We start from the raw sequence: 10,797 nt of genomic DNA on the forward strand, positions 1-10,797 counted from the left end.
TACAGAGTTATAAAACAGCTCAAAGGCAATGAAGGGCAGAGCCAGCCAGACAGATGCACCGGACAGGCCACTCAGTTGTCTTACTGCACTTCAAAGTCTTTTAGAATTTGTCTTGACTGTCTGAACTATATTTTGATGCTGACCTCCTTTAAATACTTGATTTGGGAATAGCCTTCTTTATTCTTTGATGTTTCTTATTGCCTAACTTAATAAAAAGTTTTAATTTCCTTATTTTTATTTTAAATAAGACATCAGTGGACGAGTATACCAACACCAGTGAGATAGTTTATGGGAAGCTAGACCCCCTGGTGACCTGTCACCAGTTCATCTCGATTGCTAGTAAATGCTTGCAAGAAGATGTACGGAGACTGCCCCAGCTAAAGAAACAATCTTCTCTTCTGACAATATAAATTTTCAAAACAACATTTAAACAAAATATAAAGTAAATCTCTACAGACTTTCTCCAAGCCCATCTTACTCCCAGATCTTGTCTTTGTCGCCTGTTGAAGTATACCTCAAACGTCTGCATGTGGGAGCATTCTCTGTGGACTCCAGTTACATATCTAGGAGTCTCCTCTTTTATGAAATGCAAACGTTCTCTCATAGCCGTGGCAATGTCACCAGCTGTGCTATTTGCCTAATGTTTTCCAGGGATAAGTGGCTGAGGTCAGAGCCCTGAGGTTGCAGTGTGCAAGACTTGGCAAGCAGGAGACTGGAAGGGTAGTCAGGTACCCCACCGAGGAAGGGCAGAAGGGCGCAGCAGAGAGCCAACAGCATTATCTGAGGAAATGAGGACCTGGCGGTTAAAGATAGCGCACAAGAAGAAAACAGAGACCCTAAAAAGAGATGGGAAAGTGTAAAGAAAAGTTCATCTCTGCATCTGTTCCCAGCCTGATTCATGACTGCCAGAGTGATCCAGTTCACTATTTTCAACGCCAAAGACAATGAGGAAAAGTTTTGGGCTGGACTCACCTAGGTTGTTTGTTTAGACACAAGACGTTAGTTCTCTGGACCATTGACCTTGTATAGAACAGGTAGCCGTTGCTGCTTGCCAGCTCTAGATTCTTCCAACAGACTGCAGGCATCAAAGAGTTAGCCTCTCGTAATAAAATCAGCTCTTTAAACCACTCAGAGGACCTACGATAGGGATCACTACCCAGATTAATTTGCTACCAAATAAAGAATCAGATGCCAAGATAAACAAGAAAGAACAGCCAGCTGGTAGGGTTTGAAAAAGAAATGCACGCCTTTCATTCTCCTTTTGTTCTGGGATTTTCAATTGAATTAGGATGGTTCATCTTTTCTAAACTGATATGTGCTAAATTTTTAATGACTTAAATGTGCTCATTACATTTCTAGGGAGTGGTTCTCTGAACAGCCAGCTCCTGTCAGGGTGCCACGATGGCGCTGCCCAATTCTCTAGGCAACCTCCAGGGTGGCTGTTGACCTGGGTCATGCTCTTTATCCACGAGCCAGTAAATGAAGGTCTCCAGGATTGGCCACACTGTTCGAGGGGCCCAGTGCATAATATAAATGTGGGCACGTTGTTCAGAACATAGTAAGACATTCAAGACAGTAGAGAATTAAACCAAGCATGAGGCCCTTCTGAGTACAGAGCCCTGGGTGCTGCACAGGTCACACATCCATGAAAGTGACACTGGTGATCTCACTGAGGGGACAACCAAATCCTTTCTCACTATTGATTTGGTAACTTGTCATGCCAGAGACATGAGGTTTTGCAATCTGGGGGCTGGACAAACTCTTTAGTCCAGGAAACTGACTTTAATAAAAGCTGTGCATCCAGAAAAAAAAGGGTCTACTTATAAAAAAGGCTTCACCTTGGATTTCTTGGAACCTACAAAGTGATCTGAATTACTTGATGACTTCATCCTTGGGGATCCATGAGGATCTCTCTTTGAGAAGATTTTTCTCTTGTGGTTTCATTTAGATTCTATCTACCTTTATATATTTATATTCCTATTATAGATTATTGGATAACAGCCCAGTGCATTTCCATGATGTTTCAGGGCCCCCATTTGTGTTAGGGTTTATGATTCTGTCAGCAGGAAGCATTGACCTCAACTGACAGTGTTTAATTTTGAATGTAGTATTTCTCAAACTAGATTCTGTAGGGGTGTTCTTGGGTACCCTAGCTTTCAAATTTGGGAAACACTGTTTTAGATCCTTGTCAAGTTCTGACCCAACGGTTTTGAAACCCTAATGAGTAATGAGAAGCTCTGTGCCCTTTCTAATGCAAATCAAATGTTTAAAGAATAGTTGAGTAAAGGGGAAAATGGCAATCTTCATTCAGATAAGATTTGGCTTACTGGTTAAAAAAAAAATCCAGGCACCCAAATATTGAGAAAGAATAATAGTCCCAACAACAATAATAGTTTTGAAAGTCCGTTGTATGACACACACTTTTTTTTTTCAGTGAGGAAGATTGGCCCTGAGCTAACATCTGTGCTAATCTTCCTCTACTTTGTATGTGGGATGCTGTCACAGCATGGCTTGACAAGCAGTATATAGGTTAGTCCCTGGGATCCAAAGCCAAGAACCCTAGGCCACTGAAACAGAGCACGTGAACCCAACCACTACACCACCGTGCCAGCCCCTATGATACACTTTTGATGTATTTTTTCAGTCCTTTGACGTGGGTACTAGTTGAGCTTCTATTCTGAAGATGAGGAGATGACAGCACAGAGAGGTCCAGTAATCACCTAGCTCTCCAGCAGCAGAAGGGGCAGAAGTCAAATTCAAATCCCCAGAATCTGATTCTAAAGCCAGTGCCTCACTCTCTATCCCATTTCTTTAACACTCTTGTGCTAGAAAATCTTTAATGCTGAAGGTTTGTGTCATTTTAAGGATCTGCAGAAATTATGGGGATGGGACTGTTTTAAAAGGTAGGTTTTATTATTATTAGATATGGTGGATCCAACAGATCAGGAGATGTGTGCCGAAAGGTAGCTTGTTACTTACTTATGGTTCCCAAGAGATGGGGGGGGGGGGCATGTCACACCACACAGGCCCACACGGAGAAGCACCAGGGTGAGTCAGGAGGCAGAGAGCGAGGGAGGAAAATGTGGGCAAGAGCCTTTGTTGCGGTTTTGTGGGAGGAAACAGAAGAGGCAGGGTAAGCAGGCAGAGGGGAGCTAGTTTGAATACTTAAGCAGTCTCTGGCGTGTAGGGGCCATCCCTAGTGGTCTGGTACTTGGCCCCAGAGTAATTTAGGCAGGGGGATAGTGGCTTGCAGTGCGAAAGCCCCATAAAGAAAGTCGTTTGGGTATGGACTCTGGATTGGCTGGTTTACATATGGAAGGTGTGCTGGCAGGTGAATCATTTAGTCTAGGAATTGTTTCACCCCGGGAAGGGCAATCTCTCCAGGCCAGCAAGGTCCCAAATTTAAAAGCATCAGACTAGAAAGACATGCTAATACAGACCTGGAAGACCAGGCTGACGAGAGACCCCCAGGACCGCTGCCTGGTCTGAAGAGTCACCTCTTGGGGGCAGTGTCCTCTTCTTTGTTAAGAGAAGACAATAAGTCCTTGAAGAATGATGACAACGAGACAATGCAAAAGTGTGCGTGCAGCTTGCAGAGACAGCCCCATTCATCACAGCTGCAAGCACACGTCTCGAAGACGGAGACTTGTGAGTAAATGACACTGGAGACAGAAAGAAAATGTGGCAGAGATTGTATGTAATCATGATGATGCTTCTTTGTAATCAGGTAGAGGTGATAAGCAACTTTACAAAGTTTCAAATGCATGTTACTTTTGATTATCTCTTCTCTGTTAGTTTCCTAACGTCATAAACAGAACGAGCGTCAACGAGACACAGTGCAGGCTTGAGTTCCTTGGGCCCCGCATTGGGGGCTCACTCCACTAGTGCCCCAACCCAGTCCACCTGCTCTTGGGTAACTAGTCCTTGAACTGGACCTCCAACTGCTTTCTTGACCCCGCTGGGAATCTGAGAGTCCTGGGAGCTGAGGACTTACGGCACCAAGATGTCCAGGCTCAAAGGTGAGGAGTCTGCTGTTCTAAGAAGGGGTGCTAAGGGACAGGGAAGAGGAGAGAGACCAGCATGGTGAACAGACTCGGCAACCAGCCAGCTCAGGTCTACAGCTACAGGAGGCCCAGAAAACGGGGGCCAGCCTTTGTAAATGCAGAGACCCAAGGAGTGAGTCTGTATCAGCCCAGTGAGGCTGTCTCTTCCTTAATGGGCAGGAGAATGTTGGAGTGAGCAGCATGCAAGCGAATAGCTTTTAGCCCCCAGGGCATGTCAGATCTTGTGATGAAGTCTCCACCCCAGGATCTCACTTAGTCTTTACACAACCCAGTGAAGGCTTCCAAAAGATTGGCTGCAAACACATCGCTTCTCTTTCATTTTCTTTCCCAACTGAAAATAGATTCACCCTTCAAGGTCCATCTTAACTGAAAGTCCAATATCTCCCCCTGGAGATCCTCTCCTCCTCAAATTGTCCAGGAACCTGGAGGGTTGATGTGGTCCAAATGGGCCAGGTTTCATCAAACTCCGCACACAGTGCTGGGCTTGGGTTCGTGCTCACAGCCACAAGGCTCAGGTGGAGCCCTGGTCTCGTCCACCTGAAGGACCGCTGGGCAGCTGCTGACCACAGTTCCTGCCCAGGCCATTGTGCTTCTTCAAGGGTGGATGACACTCACTCAGAGGTAAGCTCAGCTAGTGGGGTGCCATGATCTGACTCCAAGGGTCTCAGCCTTTACTGCTCAGCTCACCATGAGAATGAGTCTCCGCCTGCCCCCTCCTCCTAAGACTGTACCCCCTACTGCTGCCAGGGATCCCAGACCCTCAAAACCCAATTGTCTGGTTAGACCCCTTTCCCCAGAAAGTGGAGCTGCCCCTGCTCACCCACAGGCAGCCACACCTGCCTTTTGAGCTCTTCCAGCATCTCAAATTTGCTCTACTCTCTTTGCAAAAGCAAGGTGATATTCCGACATCAGTATTGCTAGAACAGAGAAAAAAAGAAAAAAAAACCAGAAAGAACATTGACTCTTCTCCAGGGCACCATCCCACTTGTACATTCTGAATGGTGCTAGCACTTTCCTCACTGCTCTGCTTTCTACTCCCAGCACAAATACCCTTAAATAGAACTTGAGGTCAAAGTCAACGTCACTTTGTTCCATATGCACACCCCAACATCTGGGCTGCCTGTTCTCTGCTGCTTAAATCCACTTGTAAGTGGAGATAAGGTCCTTCTCCCCAGTCTTTACTTAATTCCAGCTTCATGTTATGGTAATAGAAGTAACATGTTTCACTGACGATTCTTGACTCATCCCGCAACTCTCTCAAGCCAGAGCCTGTGATGGTCTTGATCAGGGGTTGGCAAACTACAGCCCAACAGTCAAATCCAGCCAGCTGCTTGTTTTGCATGATGCACAAAAAAAGTCTTGTCCATAAAAGTCTTACTGGCTCACAGCCACGCTCGTCCATGTACGTCTTTTCTACGGCTGTGTTCTTGCTACAACAACAGACCTGAGTAGCTGCAATAGAGAAGTATTGCCCACAAAGCCTAAAATATTTGCTAGCTGGCCCTTTACAGAAACGTCTGCTCCCCCTAATCTAGATGATGTGAGGTTCAGTTTCTGGCTCCAGTGCCTATCGGTGGAGCGACAGTGAGCTAGTAACTTCACCTCTCGGCATCTCGGATGCCACGTCTGTAAACTGGGCATAATCATACCAACCTCAGGGACGTATGAGAAGAAATAATCAATGCTTGGAAAATGCTCAGTGGTGTTTTGCACCTAGGAAGTGCTCCATTTTGTAGCTATTGGCATATGAGTAATGTGACACTAGGGGTCTTACAGAAGAAAATGGTTGACTTTGGATAAATTTCTTGAACCCCTCAGTGCTCACAGACAGCCTGGTGACATCATCTCTGCACACACAGAATCTGCCCTGAGGCTTCTCCTGTCCAGCTTATGTCTATACACATATCTTCCATGTCTAGATGATGAAACAGTGCCTTTAGCCTTGAGTAAAATATATATTTCTGACCGCCTGAGTTGACTGTCAATGCTATACCAAGTGCAACATTTGACACCTGCTTTGGTAATTTCACTAGTGCGACATGAGGCAAGGGGGGCAAGAAGAATCAAGAAGCCAAGGAGCTCCTAAGATAAAAGAAGCAATTAAAACACAATTTTCAGATGAGGCCGAAGGCGTCTGTCTCCCGCTCCTCATCATGGGCTAGATCCAGGCTTTCTCAACTGAGGGCATCAAACTACAGTTCTCATAAACAAAAGGGATCTGGCATGGGGAAGTAATATACCTTACTGATTTTAAGCCTTCTTTTGTGCTCCCTGTGCCACCATCCACCTAGACAGTAAATCAGAGAACATTGCTATTTATAAAAACTTTTACTGGAAGCATCAACCTACCAAAGAATTCACAAGAAGCAGCTGAAGTTCTTTTATGCCCTTGCCAGGTGACAGCAGTGCTGCAAGAACAGGGGGTCTTAGCTCTCTCCTTACCCCTTCCCTTGGGGGATGCAGATGCTCCTCATGGCTTCACAGGGAGGCAGTGTGTTGTGGTCATGCTGACTGGGAAACCAGAGGATCTGAGCTCTGGTGTTGGCTCCACCACACAACCCTGGGCTACTGAACCAACCTCTCTAGGACCTACGTTCCTGGAGGGTTTATTGTACTTGTCAACTTAGAGGGCATTTTTGGATGAGATTAATGTTTAAATCCGTGAACTTTGGGTAAAGCAGATTGCCTTTCATGAGATGGGTGGGCCTCATCCGATCAGTTGAAGACCCAACTAGAACAAATCAACCAGTCTCTCTGAGCAAGAGGGAACTCTCTAGCAGACTGCTTTCAGACTTCTTCTGCACCCTTGGTCTCCTGGGTCTCCACACTGCAGATTTGTACTTGCTGGTTTTCATAATCTTGTTAGGCAATTCCTTATAACCTCTTTCTCTCTCTCCCTGTCTCTCTGTCTATCTGTCTGTCTATTTGTCTCTCTCTCTGCCTCTGTCTCTGTCTATATATGTATATCTATCTATATCTACCTATATGGATATAGATATATATGTATTTATATCTATATATGTATACCAATATAGATATAGATATAGATATGGAGAGATATCCTTTTGGTTCTGTTTCTCTGGAGAACCCTGACTAATGCAATTCCATTCATCAGATGAGACTTTTCCTTACACAGGCAAAGGCCTTCTCATCACGGGAGTGGTTGAGAGTATAGGTGCTGGAGTCAGACTCCATAGGTTTAAATTTGAGCTCTGCCACTTGGTAGATTTTTTGGCAACCTACTTAACCCCTCTGGGTCTCAGTTTCCTCATCTGTAACGTGGAGATAATAGAGGTACCTACCTGATAGGATTACCATGAGAAATAATGAGTTAATGCAATAAAGTGCTTAACAAAGTGTCTAGCACCCAGTAGAGCTTGTCTCAGTTAGGCTAGACCTGGTTATGCTGCAGTGATGAAGACATCACTTTTGCTTGGAACTTGTTGGCTGGAAATACTTAAATGGTTAGTGGGCCCTTAAGGGAAGCAGGGAAAAAATCACCTGTGTGCCTGGAAGGGGGAAAAACGAAATATTTGAGAACAGAATTAATAACTTCCACAGTTATTATTTTTAATACTACACATTTATATGTATTCATATGTCTTCATGTATATACACATTTAATTAATATTACGTATTCTGTGGTCAACTTCACTTCACTTCCTTGCTCAGGGCAAAGGACATCTTTCAACACTGGACAGCTGCTTTCTGCAGGAAGCATCTTCTCCGCCCTGCTTAGCAGAGGTAACATGGTACCGCTCCTCCAATAGTTACAGCCCTGAGCTATGAGATCATCAGTATCCAAGCAAAAAGACAGAGTTTAGCATCTTGGGCTGATACCAAGGAGCTTTCATATGGAAGCAATTACACCATTGTTGGTGGTGGGGAATAGTTAAGATGCAAATATGCCATTATTTACTAGCTCTTGGAGGTCATGCCTCATGCATTTCATTCTGAGCTTCTTGCTCAATGCCTTTCAAATCTCCCCTGATTTTGGTTCCTCAGAAATAATTCCACCGAGGCAGAAAATTGGCAGTCAAATAAGTTTTATTGGCCTTTAGATCACTGTATTTCTTAACTTGTAATTTTCCATTGCTCTCTGTTCTCCACTGACTTTCCATTGCCCATTACACGTGTAGTGGGCAGCATTGATCTTGACACACGATATATAGTCGCTTATCAAGGGTTGATCCATTAGGTGGACTCCTCCCAGGAAAATGTGGGCTGTGTCTATCAATTTAAGAATGTTACATATGGACACACCATGGTATTATAAATAACATTTTAAAACCCATGCACAGAGAAAATGCTTCTCAGGAACACTTAAAATGGGTTTTCTTGATTTTCAGCTGAATCCCCATTAAGAGTTTAGGTATATATTAGGTAAGTGCTCTGTGCCCTCAATAACCTTGCAATTTTAGAATTTTCCTTTTGAGTTTGCTAGGGTCTTATGATTATAGCTAGCTAAGGGAGAGAATCTCCTAAGAAAATTAGCTAACTGTGCCTCTTGGAAACTCAAGTTCTCTGAAGAGAGGAGCAATTCAATCCCCTTTGATAGAATGCCCACTATGTGCTAGGTGAAGTCCTAAGCAGTGGAGTAGAGCGGTGAACTTGCTGACCAAGCCCCCTTGGAGTGAACATTCCAGTAGAGGACGTAGATAATCCCAAAGAAATTTGATAAATAAACAAGAAAATTTCAGATAGTGATAGGCATTATGAAGAAAAATCAACAGGGTAAAGGAAAGGAGTGGTGTGAGGAGCTATTTTAGATGGGCTGGTCTGGAAAGTCATATCTGAGGAAGCCATTTTTGAGCATTTAAATGAGCTGGAGGAAGAAACCATGGGAAAGTATAGAGAGAAAGCTATGTAGGCCTAGAAAATGAGAAATGCTTCTAGCATTCTGAGAGTTGAAGTTGGAACCTGAAGTAAGCTGCAAGGAATGGCTTAAGTTTCTAGTCAAGAAAACAGGATGCTTAGATGTCAGGAAGAAGAGCAGATACCAGCCAATGAGACTGAGAAGCTGGGGAAACAATCCAGAGAGCGTGGTCCTCTGACAGTTAAGTGGAAGAGGGAACATATCTGTGTCAAATACTGACAAGAGCTTTAATAAGGTGGAGTATGAAAATTCAGCATTGGATTTGGTCAGATGGAAGTTGTAGGTGACCTTAACCAGAGTAGCTTCCAAAATCCTGAATAGGACAGGTTGGAGGGAGAATGCGCAGTGAGAAAGCAAAGAGTGAATTTACACAATCCTTTGGAGAAGTTGTGATGTAATATAAAGACAGCAGAGAAATAGCCTAGCCGTTGGAGGTGATGCAAAGCCTGGGAAGGAATTTTTAAGGAAAGACCATATTAAAGCGTGTTTGTGTGTTGATGAGAACGACGAACCATCATGGAAATCAACTTTAGAATGGCGCAATCAAGAGTCAAATTAATTGGCAGGTCATGATCAGTATGATAGGAGTCTGTATTCTGATTCCAGATTATACGTGACATTGTGATTTTTTAACAGATGACACAGACTTGGCTTTCAAAGAAATTACTAGACAGTTAAAATCCACAGATATGCAAAAATTGAGGAACAATTTGCAATAAAATGTAAACAAGCTCAATATTTTATTTTATAAATTATTTCTATAAGTGCTGCAGGCAATAAGTAAAGAACACATTGTAAAATTATGAAGGGGAAGACAGAGGAATACTTTTTGAAATCTCTTTTCTCTCAGATCTTAAAGAAGGTTAAGGACATGAATTTGCAAAGAAGTGACAGGTGAGCATTCTTCAGGGAGAAGAAAGTATGGCTTAACGATGCAGAGCAAGGAATCAAGGAATCGGCATGGCATATAGGAAATATCAAAAGAATTGAGATAGCTGGGGCAGGGGGGAGACACTTGGGGGACCTGAGTAAAAGGCGTGGCTTTCACCCAGTGGGCAAGAAGAATCCCCTTAATGGGTAACAGACAATAGGTTCTTGAGTGGGGTAACATAATGACTTGCTTTGCCTACATCGGTGGATCAAGGAATCATTTGCTTTAAAGAAACGTTGTTTTGTTTTTCAGACACACCTTGGAAATCAAGGAAGTTCTTCTGGAATAATGAAGCTGTCCATGCCAAGACTTAAAGTTTCAGCCCAGTATGAGCCTTCCAGTTCGTTCTGAGGCAGTTCCCTCGGAACTCTTTATTCTTAGCTCTCATTTGTTTCCATGCTTAGTGAACACACACATAATTGCAAAGCTGCCATCAATAAAAATTCTTATAGTATCTCACTGTAAAAATATCTTTCATGTGTGCTAGACATTTTCAAAAGCTTAATAATTCTGCATCTGATTTGCATCATCTTATTTAAACAAAGACAGTATTGGCCATACTGCCTACCAAGACAGATTGTAAGAAACTGCAATAATTTTGCAGCTATGTAGTGACAATCTATTTCTTGGTTTCCAGAAACATTTCTGCTTTACATGCTCTTAAGAAAACTGGGACACCAGGGTGGGGAGACAGTGGTTGAGAAATGCTTCTAGGATTAAGAAGGTTGAAGTTGACACTTGAGGTAAGCTTGAAAGAATGGCTTAAGTACTTCTGTCAGGACTTCAGAGATAATCTCATTATAACTATCGCGTCCTCGGGAATCTTCATCCCTGTGGTATAGCATCCTTTGATTCCATTTTCTATCATTCCGGGAAGGAATCCCCCCCGGGGCTCACACTCGTGATTCACCAGCCCATTTCATGTT

Source organism: Equus quagga, chromosome 21 (genome assembly GCF_021613505.1).
Source record: "Equus quagga isolate Etosha38 chromosome 21, UCLA_HA_Equagga_1.0, whole genome shotgun sequence".
NCBI classification, from domain to species: domain Eukaryota; kingdom Metazoa; phylum Chordata; class Mammalia; order Perissodactyla; family Equidae; genus Equus; species Equus quagga.